We start from the raw sequence: 11,098 nt of genomic DNA, 5'->3' as shown, positions 1-11,098 counted from the left end.
ACTAGAAATAAAAAATAAATAAATACTACTAAAAATGAATATCTCTAATTTTTATAACCACCACTCCTTTCACTTGCAGATTTAGCTACACTGTGAATAATAGTTTTATACCCTCACTTTAGGTCAGAAATAGACTCAGTGATGAAGATTTGCATGCAGTTGCTCTATTAGGGAGGGTTCTTGCAATAATCACCAGTGAGGGAGTGAGGTAAGTAGGATTGGGCACAGGAAAAAATTGAATTGTGAAATATTTGCAACAAAGGCCTCTGGTGATCCCATGGGCAGCTTTATAGGTAGAACGTGACTTCTGAGTTGCCCTCCCTTCCATCACTGAGGCAAAGGCCTTTGTTTTTGTATCCCCATTTTGACCAGTTTTTGGATGGAAGTAGCCCTGAGGAAGAGGCTTACCTTAGCTATGGGTGAAGCAGTTTTCTTTTTTTTTTTTTATTTATTTTTATTTTTTAAATATTTTATTTATTCATTTGACAGAGATAGACACAGCGAGAGAGCGAACACAAGCAGGGGGAGTGGGAGAGGGAGAAGCAGGCCTCCCGCAGAGCGAGGAGCCCGATGCAGGGCTTGATCCCAGGACCCCGAGATCATGACCCGAGCCAAAGGCAGACGCTTAATGACTGAGCCACCCAGGCGCCCCTGGGTGAAGCAGTTTTCTTAAGCCTAGAGTAATTTCTGGGGAGAGACTCAGCAGTGAGCTGTCTATAGGCAATACTCCTAGAAGCCAGAAAAACTAATGCCTCAGTCCTAAAAATGAGGCAAGTATAGTGTCCGTTCCACCCTTTCACTAAATAAATAACATAACAAAAATCCTTCAGAAAATACCAGCAATTTATAACCACAAACTGTTTCACAACAGCTATTCATATAAAACTTACTTATCAAGAAAACTTGTAGGGCGCCTGGGTGGCTCAGTTGGATAGGCAACTGCCTTCGGCTCAGGTCATGATCCCGGGGTCCCGGGATCGAGTCCCACATCGGGCTCCTGGCTCGGCGGGAAGCCTGCTTCTCCCTCTCCCACTCCCCCTGCTTGTGTTCCTGCTCTCGCTGTCTCTGTCTCTGTCAAATAAATAAATAAAATCTTTAAAAATAAATAAATAAAATTAAAAAAAAAAGAAAACTTGTATAATTCAGTCAAATAAAGGAGTCTTTTGGAACACTGCAGATATATTTCTTTATTACTGTTTTTTATGTTGGTTTTTGGCTGCAATTTAAGATTAGAGGAAATAAAATATTTATCTAGTGTAATGGTTAATTTTATACATCAACTTGGAAGATATTTTTGGATGAGATTAACATTCAAATCAGTGAACTTTTTTAAAGCAGATTGCTCTCCAAAATGTGGGTGGGCTTCATCTAATCAGTTGAAGACCTTAATAGGAACAAAACAAAACACCTCCTTGAGCAAGAGAGCCTCCCCTAGCAGAGAGGCTCCCCTAGCAGACTTCTTTAGCACTGGAATTGTGTCATCAATTCTCCTGGGTCTCTAGTCTGATATAAACATATCCTATTGGTTCTGTTTCCTTGGAGAAACAGATTAACACATCTAATTTAAAAATGGCTATTAATCTATTGATGAAAGTTAGGAAATTATCACAGTGATTTTCATATAATTATCTTCCATCTCATTTTGGTCTCATTTTGCACTAATATTATATTCCAAATAGATACTCCTGCATAACTAAATTAGGATTTAGTGCAAGAATACTCTAACCTTCTTTTATTTGTCATGGGGATGCTCCTCAATAAAATTATATCTAATATGCACATCTTTGACTAGAGTCAAATAAAAGGGGACAATGTCAGACAGGGATTTAAAAACATTTCAAATATTAGTTTTAGTCTTCTCCTTTATTGCCTTTCCCAAAGACTGGATATAGGTCTCGTAATGAAATTATTAAAGCTCTTAACTCAAATAAATATTTTTAATGTGCATAGTGTTTTTGTCCATATGGTCTCACTAGTTCATTTCTATGAATAAAACTGTAAACTATATTGGTTTAACTTCATGAATCTCATTATAATCTAAACCTGAAATTGAATCTGATGAACTCATAAGGGATCAGAATACTTGTCTCCAGTGACAGTTTTTGAAGGCAACTAAAATAATAAATTAAAAATGAAACATCCTGGGGCGCCTGGGTGGCTCAGTTGGTTGGGCGACTGCCTTCGGCTCGGGTCATGATCCCAGGGTCCTGGGATCGAGTCCCGCATCGGGCTCCCTGCTCTGCGGGAAGCCTGCTTCTCCCTCTCCCACTCCCTCTGCTTGTGTTCCCTCTCTCGCTGTGTCTCTCTCTGTCAAATAAATAAATAAAATATTAAAAAAAAAAAAAAAAATGAAACATCCTGCTGCCTTATAAGTAGAATCAATATATTCAAATGTATATCGGGTACTCTGACATGGTATATATGAAATTTATATATACAAAGTCAAACTACTCAAAAACTCTCAGAGTGGTGCTCAGCAATTTCTGTTTTTAAAAGCCTTCCAAGTGATTCTGATGCATGCTAAAATTCAAAACATTGGCTAGTACAATCATTAAAAATAAAACAATGAGTTATCTAAGAAGTGATTATTGAAGATAAAATGGAATTATACTTAAAAAATCAAGTAATCAAAAAGAAAGCTGGAAAAGAAAAAAGAAGGAACATGAAAAGATAGGACAAATCCAAAACACATAATAAGATGATAGATTTAGGAGGCCAACGCCTTATCCATTAGGCTACTGGGGCTTCTATAAGATGATAGATTTAAACATTATCATATTGATAATGAATTCAAAGTAAATTACCTAAATGTTCCAGTTATAAGACAGAGTTTGTGAAACTGGATAAAATGGCAAAATTCAATTAAGTGTTGCCTGGAAGAATAGTGTTACTAAAATAATCATAAATATTCATTTACTGTAAATATAATATATAGTATATAACTATAAGATACATATTTTGAAATATAAAAAGTATATTGTAGATTAAAAGCCAAAAGGATGGAAAAAAAAAGATGTACCATAAAAATACTAATCAAAGGTACACTGTAGTGGCTAAATTAACATCAGATAAGGTAGATTTCAGAACAATGAATACTATCATGAGTAAGAAAGGACAAAGATAAGAATGGTGTCAATTAACTAAGAAGACAGAACAGTTTGGTTTTTTTAAAGATTTTATTTATTTATTTGACAGAGAGAGATAAAGCAAGAGAAGGAATACAAGCAGGGGGAGTGCAAGAGGGAGAAGCAGGCTTCCCGTTGAGCAGGGAGCCTGACTCAGGGCTCGACCCCAGGACTCTGGGATCATGATCTGAGCCGAAGGCAGATGTTTAACAACTGAGCCACTCAGGCACCTCGGAGACATAACATTTTTAAATGTGTATGCACTTAGTAACAGAACTTCAAAATACTTGAAGCAATAATTTATAAACTACATGAAGAAACAGACAAAACCATAACCAGAATTGGAGAGTTTACCAATCTTCTTTCAATATTAAATATATAGATCAGAAATCAGAAAGCATATAAACTGCTTGATCAATACTACCAAACAACTTGACCTAATTTATACTTGACCTAGATGACTTAAGGGTGAAATACACATTTCTTTCCAGTGCACAAAAAACATTCACTAAATTAGAAGCCTTAGCCATAAAAATGGGCTAAATGAATTTTAAAGGACCCTTATCATACAAAGTATATTCTCTGACTACTGTAAAATTTAACTTGAAAACAATAACTGGAGGATATCTGGAAAATTTTCCAACTATTTGGAGACTAAACAATGTGTTTCAAAATAGTCTATGGTAAAAAGAAATCTGAAATAAAATTTGGAAACATTTTGAATTTAATGAAAATAAGAATCCAACACATCAAAATTTGGAGGAAACAACAAAACTAGTGCTTACAAGGAAATGGATATCACTAAATACTTTTATTAGAGAAGAAGGAAGTTACTGAATCAATTATCTAAGCTTCTACCTTAAGAAACCGGGGAAAAAAGAGTGCAAATGATAGAGAGCAGAAGGTCTTGGAAAATAAATTTGCTCACAGATTTAGATCACAAGACTGCATCCTTCCTTTTCTCCTTTGGGACCTTTTCTGTTATTCTTCTCTCAAAGATAAGCAAGCAAATAACAAAACATGCAAAACCTCTGGTTATTGCAAATAAAAAGTTTTAGATTTCAAAACGTATTTCTAACAAGACATACTGAGCATGTTTTGGATTTAGAAAAGAAAACTCTCTGTTTTCTTCAACTATTTCATTTCAGTATAACAAAACTAATTCTCAATGCAGTCTACATGTTCTGGGTGATATATAAAAGAGTCCAGTAATGAGGAAGTATTAGGAGAAAAGCACACTGACAAATATCTCAAGGTACATTCTTAACACACAAAATTCCATATTTTATTTATTTATTTATTTATTTATTTATTTATTTATTTATTTGACAGAGAGATAGCGAGAGCAGGAACACAAGCAGGGGGAGTGGGAGAGGGAGAAGCAGGCTTCCCGCCGAGCAGGGAGCCCGATGTGGGACTCGACCCCAGGACCCTGGGATCATGACCTGAGCCAAAGGCAGACGCTTAACGACTGAGCCACCCGGGCACCCCAAAATTCCATATTTTTAAATGCACCTTGAAATGGTATTGACTGAGCTGCACCTTATACCAATGATTCGCATGAGGCATACATGTGAACTAAATAATGTCTTTTCTAAAAATCTCACGCAACTGTTAAACAGTATCTCTGCCATCATTTACTTGTACATTAAGGGTTTTAACCCAGGGGAGGATTTTACATTGAACTCTACCTAATTTCATCTTTTTTAGATTCACCCCATTGCTACAGCTTTAGTGCTTATTATAAATTCAGATTCTGACACTGTTAGGGTTCCTGTACCAAAGTACCCAAACTGGATGTCTTAAACAACAGGAAGTTCTTGTCTCACAGTTTGGGAGGCTAGAAGTTCCAGATCAAAGTTTGAGCAGGATTACTTCCTTCCAAGGGAGAATGTGTGCCATGCCTCTGGTGGGTTGCTGGTAATCTCGGGTTTCTGGTGCATCATTCTAATCTCTGCCTTCATTCTCCTGAAATTTCCCCTCTTTATAAGGATACCAGTCACAGTGGCTAAAGGGCCCACCCTACTCCAGCATGACCTCATCTTAACTAATTACATCTACCAGGATTCTGCTTCCAAAGAAGGTCACGTTCTGAGGTCCTAAAGGTTAAGACTTCAGCATATGAATTTTAGTGGGACAGAATTCAATCCATAACAGAAAACATATTCTTTTTCTTACACCCTCCTTTTATTTAATTATATAATACCTCTTAATGGCTTCCCCATTGCAATTTGAATAAAATCCAATATATCAATATATCAATATATTCTGGAAAAACCCTGCCTCATCTGACCCCTGCCTGTATCCTCAGTGTCTCTTCACACCACTCTTTGCTCTTTTAAGTTTCATTTATACTTCACTTCTTAAATTTTTCTGGCACGATATCTTGGCATCAGAATTGCTTCACTTTCACTGTTTTCTCCACTTAAAGTCCTCTCTACTATGATCATCTATTTATTCACTTAGCTAAGTGAATATCTTCTAGATATTCCACCACTTATCTTCTAGACACATCTTAAATTATTGCCACCATATGCAAACACTTCCTAGGTGTAAACCCTAGTACGAGTTAGCATTTTCATGTGTATGGTCCAGTAGATACCTTTGTAAGTGTAAGACACACTTAAAATTGTGTATATTATGTCTTCTCTGCTGATTGTAAGTTGCATAAGGCAAGAAATATGTTTGTTCATCAGTCCATTCACAATGCATGGTAACAATGCATTTGCCACTTGGTTAATGCTTAAAAAATTAACTGAATGAATACAAGAGTCATATAATCCACAAACAGCCTGCAATGAAGTTGTTCAAACTGTGGCATAATAATCACACTCATATTTCTTCCTTATGTCTAATGCATTCCATGAATCTTTAACAAATAATTTATGGCATCTAGACTCAACTAACATTAATGATTATCAGTGCCTAACACATTTCTCTAGTCTACCAGAATAACAATCCCTACAGAAAAAAAAAAAAAAAAGCAAAAAAATTTAAGGCTAAATAGTTTATGTTAAGTGAACCAATACTGACTCCCGGTGATTACTGTTTTTGTTTTAAATGCCCATAAATCAGAAAAAAAAAAATGAGAAATGTTTGCCTCGCCTATGTTAAATGAGCCGTTCTTTATTTTACAGAAGACAATTAGGTCTATTTTGGAAAACTATAGTTGTGCATTTCAAATCATTTTGTAGGATGATTCAAGTATGACAAAAAAACAGTTTGAAGATAATTTTAAGTTAACACCATTCCTGCAAGGTCAGGAGATTTTAAGTAATTTTAGAACAATTAGTTTTTATCATAAAATCTGTTCTACACAATAATTTAGCTATGTTAAGCCTTATGTTGTTCTCTATGTAAATTCATCTTAAAGCCCCTTCCAGAACAAAAGCTTTGTAAGAGTAGAAACGCTAGGTTATATTTCCATGCTCCCTCCAGTATTGGCTCATGCTGAGTGTAAAGATGGCTCTGGATAATACCTCTCCAGCCTCATGTCCTAGCACTCTATCATTCCTCCCTCAGCTCCAGCCATACTGACTTTCCTGCTACTCCTTGTATATGACAAGCCTTGTATATGGCAGTCTCCGGGGGACACTGCCCTTACTCTTCCCTCTAGCTTAGCACAACCCTCCCCCAAATATGCACAGCTTGTAGGTGTCTACCAAACAGTGTTATCAGAGAGGCCTCCCAAATGGCCTTCACTAAAATCACTTCATATTCATCCTGCCTTGTTTTTATTCATAGTAGTTTTCACCATATAGCGTATGGTATGCTCATTATTTGTTTACTCTGTGTTTCTCCAGACCAGAATGAAAACAGGAATCTTTATTGTTTTGTTACTGTTCTATTGTCAGTACCTAGGACAGTGAATGGCTTGCCGGAGTATGCACTCAATGAACCCTCGCTGATTAAATGAGTGAATTATAAATGAATAAACAAATGGATGCATTGAATGGTCATAAGCAGTTCATCTTTCAAAATAACTCACATTAAATCTCTTTCAAGATATGACTGAATCTTGATACTGACAGTAACTCATACCTTCTACACAATCCAGTTTAGTATTATCTGTATAACTATTAGCAAATTACTTTCATGGAGTAGTTAAGTTGGCCTTAGGAAATTCCTTATTATTTTATTCAAGTCTATATTAGCAACATATGTCTCTTAAACATAATGATGCCTCAAAAAGAAAACTGTATTTGATGGTTAGCTGGAAGACTCCAATATCAGGTAATATTTTACATGAGGAAGTTACCTCCACTCATTACAGAGGAAGTTTTAATTCACAGAAAATATTAATTACATCATGTGCACTTAATTCTTTTAAAAATTTTCGGCAATAATTGTACTGGAGGTACTAATTAATATTTTAGGCTTATATATTCTCTCCAGTCCATTTACTTTATAAAAATAAATTTTCACTCTGTCTGCTTCTTATTATGGTTGAAAATAATGCTGAAAATTTTACTGTGTGTAGTCAGAGAAAATGTGCATCAAGCAATCAGAATCCACAGAACGTCGTTCTTTACTCCCCAAAACACTTGCCCAGAAGCATATATTTCCCACTGACTATTGCATAGCTATCTAACCAACTGCTCTAATGCATCTGAGATCAGTATCAATTTGATATTTTCTATAAATGATAAGAATAAAACAGAAGGTTTCATTAACAGTTGTTAATAATTAGAATTTGAGTCTTGGAAGTGATAAGACACATGTCTTGCCAAAGTCCAAGTATTATTTCCATTTGTATGTATGGCTTTCTTTCCTCTTAACCCTGTAAGCTTGTAAGTATCGTGTTAAAAAGAAAGAAAAATAAGTAGAGATTCAAGAACTATACATATTTCCTATTTTTCTCTCCTTTACTTCAGTTGTTAAATTAGTACCAGTGTTTTAATTTGGAATAGATCTGGATGTAATCCAAGCTCTTCCTTTTATTTACCAATAAAATCTTGAGCTCTAGCTAAAATATGTCTCAAATACATTTGATGTCCAAAGAATATTGTGCCCTCCCCCTTCTTGCTCTTTTGTCTATTTTCCTGGATCAACTTTATTAAAGGAGATACCTGTTTCTAGTCATTTCCTCAAGTTTCTTTTCCACTCCAAACCTTTGGATGCCATAAGAAGGCATAAAAAATAGAAAGTTAAAAAAAAAAATGTAATGCTAACTAAAATAGGAAACAGGACCATCTGGAGAAAGAATAAATAATTTTCATTCAAAAATTACTAAATTAGTATTTGCTATTCTTCCTATGGATCATTCAATTATAAATTGTTAAAACTTAAGGGTTTCAGAAATGCCTTACTTTAACTTTTCCATTTTTGCAAAAGGTGAAGAAACCATAAAAGTAATCTATTTATTATTTTCTCATAGTTGTCCTTCAAAATTAATTTAAATAATTAAATGCATGCTACATGTGTGCTATGGCCAAATGTTTGTTCTTTCTCAAAATCAGTGTTGAAATTCTAGTGCACGATGTGATAGTATTTGGAGGTTAGGCCTCTGAGAGGTTACCGGAACCTTCATGAATGGGATTAGTGCTCTTACAAAAAGATCCCACGAATCTCATTAGCCCCTTCCACCAGGTGAGGATATAAGAAGTCTGCAACCCAGAAGGCCCTCACTCAACCATGCTGGAACCCTCTTCTTGGACTTCAAACCTCAAACACTATGGGAATTAAGTTTCTGGTGTCTATAAGCCACCCAGTCTTGGTATTTTGCTATTGCAGCTCAAATGAACTACGATAAGGTGGGACACTGTTCTAGGGATCCAATATAGAATATATGTATTTTATTCATCCTCTCATGTCCAACTCATGTCCAAATACAACTAATATCCTTTAGCAGGAGGCTGTCATGATCAGCTTGTGAGTAAAAATAAAATGAGGTAATGAAAACTTATGAACCTTCACTTCACACATTAAAAAAAAAAAAAAAAAACTGCTTTTTCTATAAAAAGCACCACACTTCTGTTTAGATCTGACAACAAATTTGGTTTCTCCAGTGTTGCTGTCAATAGCCCTCTTTGTTAGGTGCTCTTTGCCCTTGGGGTCCAATATTCTCTGACTCTAAGTTCCTTACTCAGACTCCAGCTTTTCTTTAGAGCTAAATAGATCAGATTGGAGACCAGGAAATCAGCTAGGAGTCTACTGTAATAAGAAAGGTAATAAATGATGAAGGGTTGAAATGACTAAATGATGGGGGTCAAAGAGAAGGTATCAAATGCTGTCAGTTTTAATAAGAAAGTGTGTATAAACCCTGGGTCCCCCTGCTCTACACACATACACTCATACACACACACAGAGCACTGCTGAGTCTTCAGGGGGTTAAGTAATCTCAACTGAGTGACCACCAAGACCTAGAATCAAAAGAACATGCCACCAGCTTGTTTGCCCAATATCCTTAGGTATACCGGTAAACTAGTATCCTTAGGAATCAGTGATCTGTAGTTGCTTCTAATGGCAATAAAACTTTTAGAAAGTGCTCTTGCCCTAAAAACAAGTGAATAGCTGAAAGCCCCAGATAACATTCTCTTTCCCTACTTTGTCAGAATTGATGAGCCACTCAGAAACCTGAAAAAAAAATTTTTTTTTAAAGAATAATAAATTCAGATAATTAAGGAGCTTGGGTGGATTTTTAATTTGTAGTTGTAATTATAACTGGCTTGCAGCATAACCAAGTGCTTGCAATGTAGCACAAAGGAGACACGGCCCCAAGGGTCTAAATGGACAGCTATTCAAAAATATGGGAAATAATGGTGATTCTAGTCTTGTCTGCTCCCTGCAGATGATATTAAATGCCTCTGCAGTACTTCAGGAGAGCATAATAAGATATAACCCTTTAAACAAATATCTTTATGAGTGGGTGCTAGACAAGTATGCATTTACAAGTAAAATAAATCTGTCTACTACTTATTTGATACCATTTTCAGGGATATCAAAAGTGATATCATTATTCCACAGATGACTTGTTCTGGGCATTGTATCATTTATGTAAAAGAGATGGCACTTCTCCCTTAATGGCATGTCTGGTAGGTATGGATAGCTTTCAGCCGACAAAAGTTTTACAATAAATTTCAGATGGTCTGCATAAAAAGGACTTGTGTCTCTTGGCAGCTGTAATAGAGGCATCTGCTGCTTTAAGTCTGCTTTTTCTTTTCTTCCCTGCTTTGTTTTTTGTTTTTTGGGGGGTTTTTTTTGTAATTACCATTGTACATCTCAATTAACCAATCATACAAATATTATTATTGTTATGGATATGATTATGACTACTTAGAATTTGTCCCTCTGGTCTGTAAATTGGTGATTTTGTTGGGTTGATAGTCTATATTTGATAGTAAATTTCACCTCAGGCCATCACTCCCAGAGCCAAACAAGGTTCAGCGTAGCTAGGGCAGCATTCTTAACTAATTAGGGTAAGACTTAAGAAGAACTTATAATATGCTTGTGCTTGCAAAGGAAACTTTGGAGTTTTATCCTCTTCTTGTTGTGTATAAAGTCTCATCTGTCAGACACTAAAAAGGTAGTCTCTCCACAATATCTGTCTTCTAGTTGGGTCAGTGACTTATCACAAGATTTTGGCTTTAGACTTGTATTACACAATGTTCAAAATAGTAGACATGTTAATTAAATGCAGAATGCATAAAATGGGTGAGTAGGAACTATATTGTATAACATAATTAGGATCCAGAGATATAGACAACATCTGGAATAGTGGACAATTTCTATGAAGATAAAATTTAAAATAGGTGAAAATCATATTTGAAAAATAAAACATTCAAAATTTACATGATGAGTCAGTCATAAGTAAGAAGCAGGATGAATGGACAAGTTCCAGTAGTAGTATAATGTGTTCATTACACTAGCTAATGTGATGTAGGCTGCATTTAGGAAAAAGAAGGAAGCTAGTTATGAATTCCCTGTATGTAGTAATAATTGCTAACATTTACAGAGCATTTTCCAAGTAATAA

The sequence above is a fragment of the Neomonachus schauinslandi genome, chromosome 1, assembly GCF_002201575.2.
Source record: "Neomonachus schauinslandi chromosome 1, ASM220157v2, whole genome shotgun sequence".
Taxonomy (NCBI): Eukaryota; Metazoa; Chordata; class Mammalia; order Carnivora; family Phocidae; genus Neomonachus; species Neomonachus schauinslandi.
The sequence above is the reverse complement of the archived record's forward strand: the minus strand, read 5'-3'. Positions refer to the sequence as shown.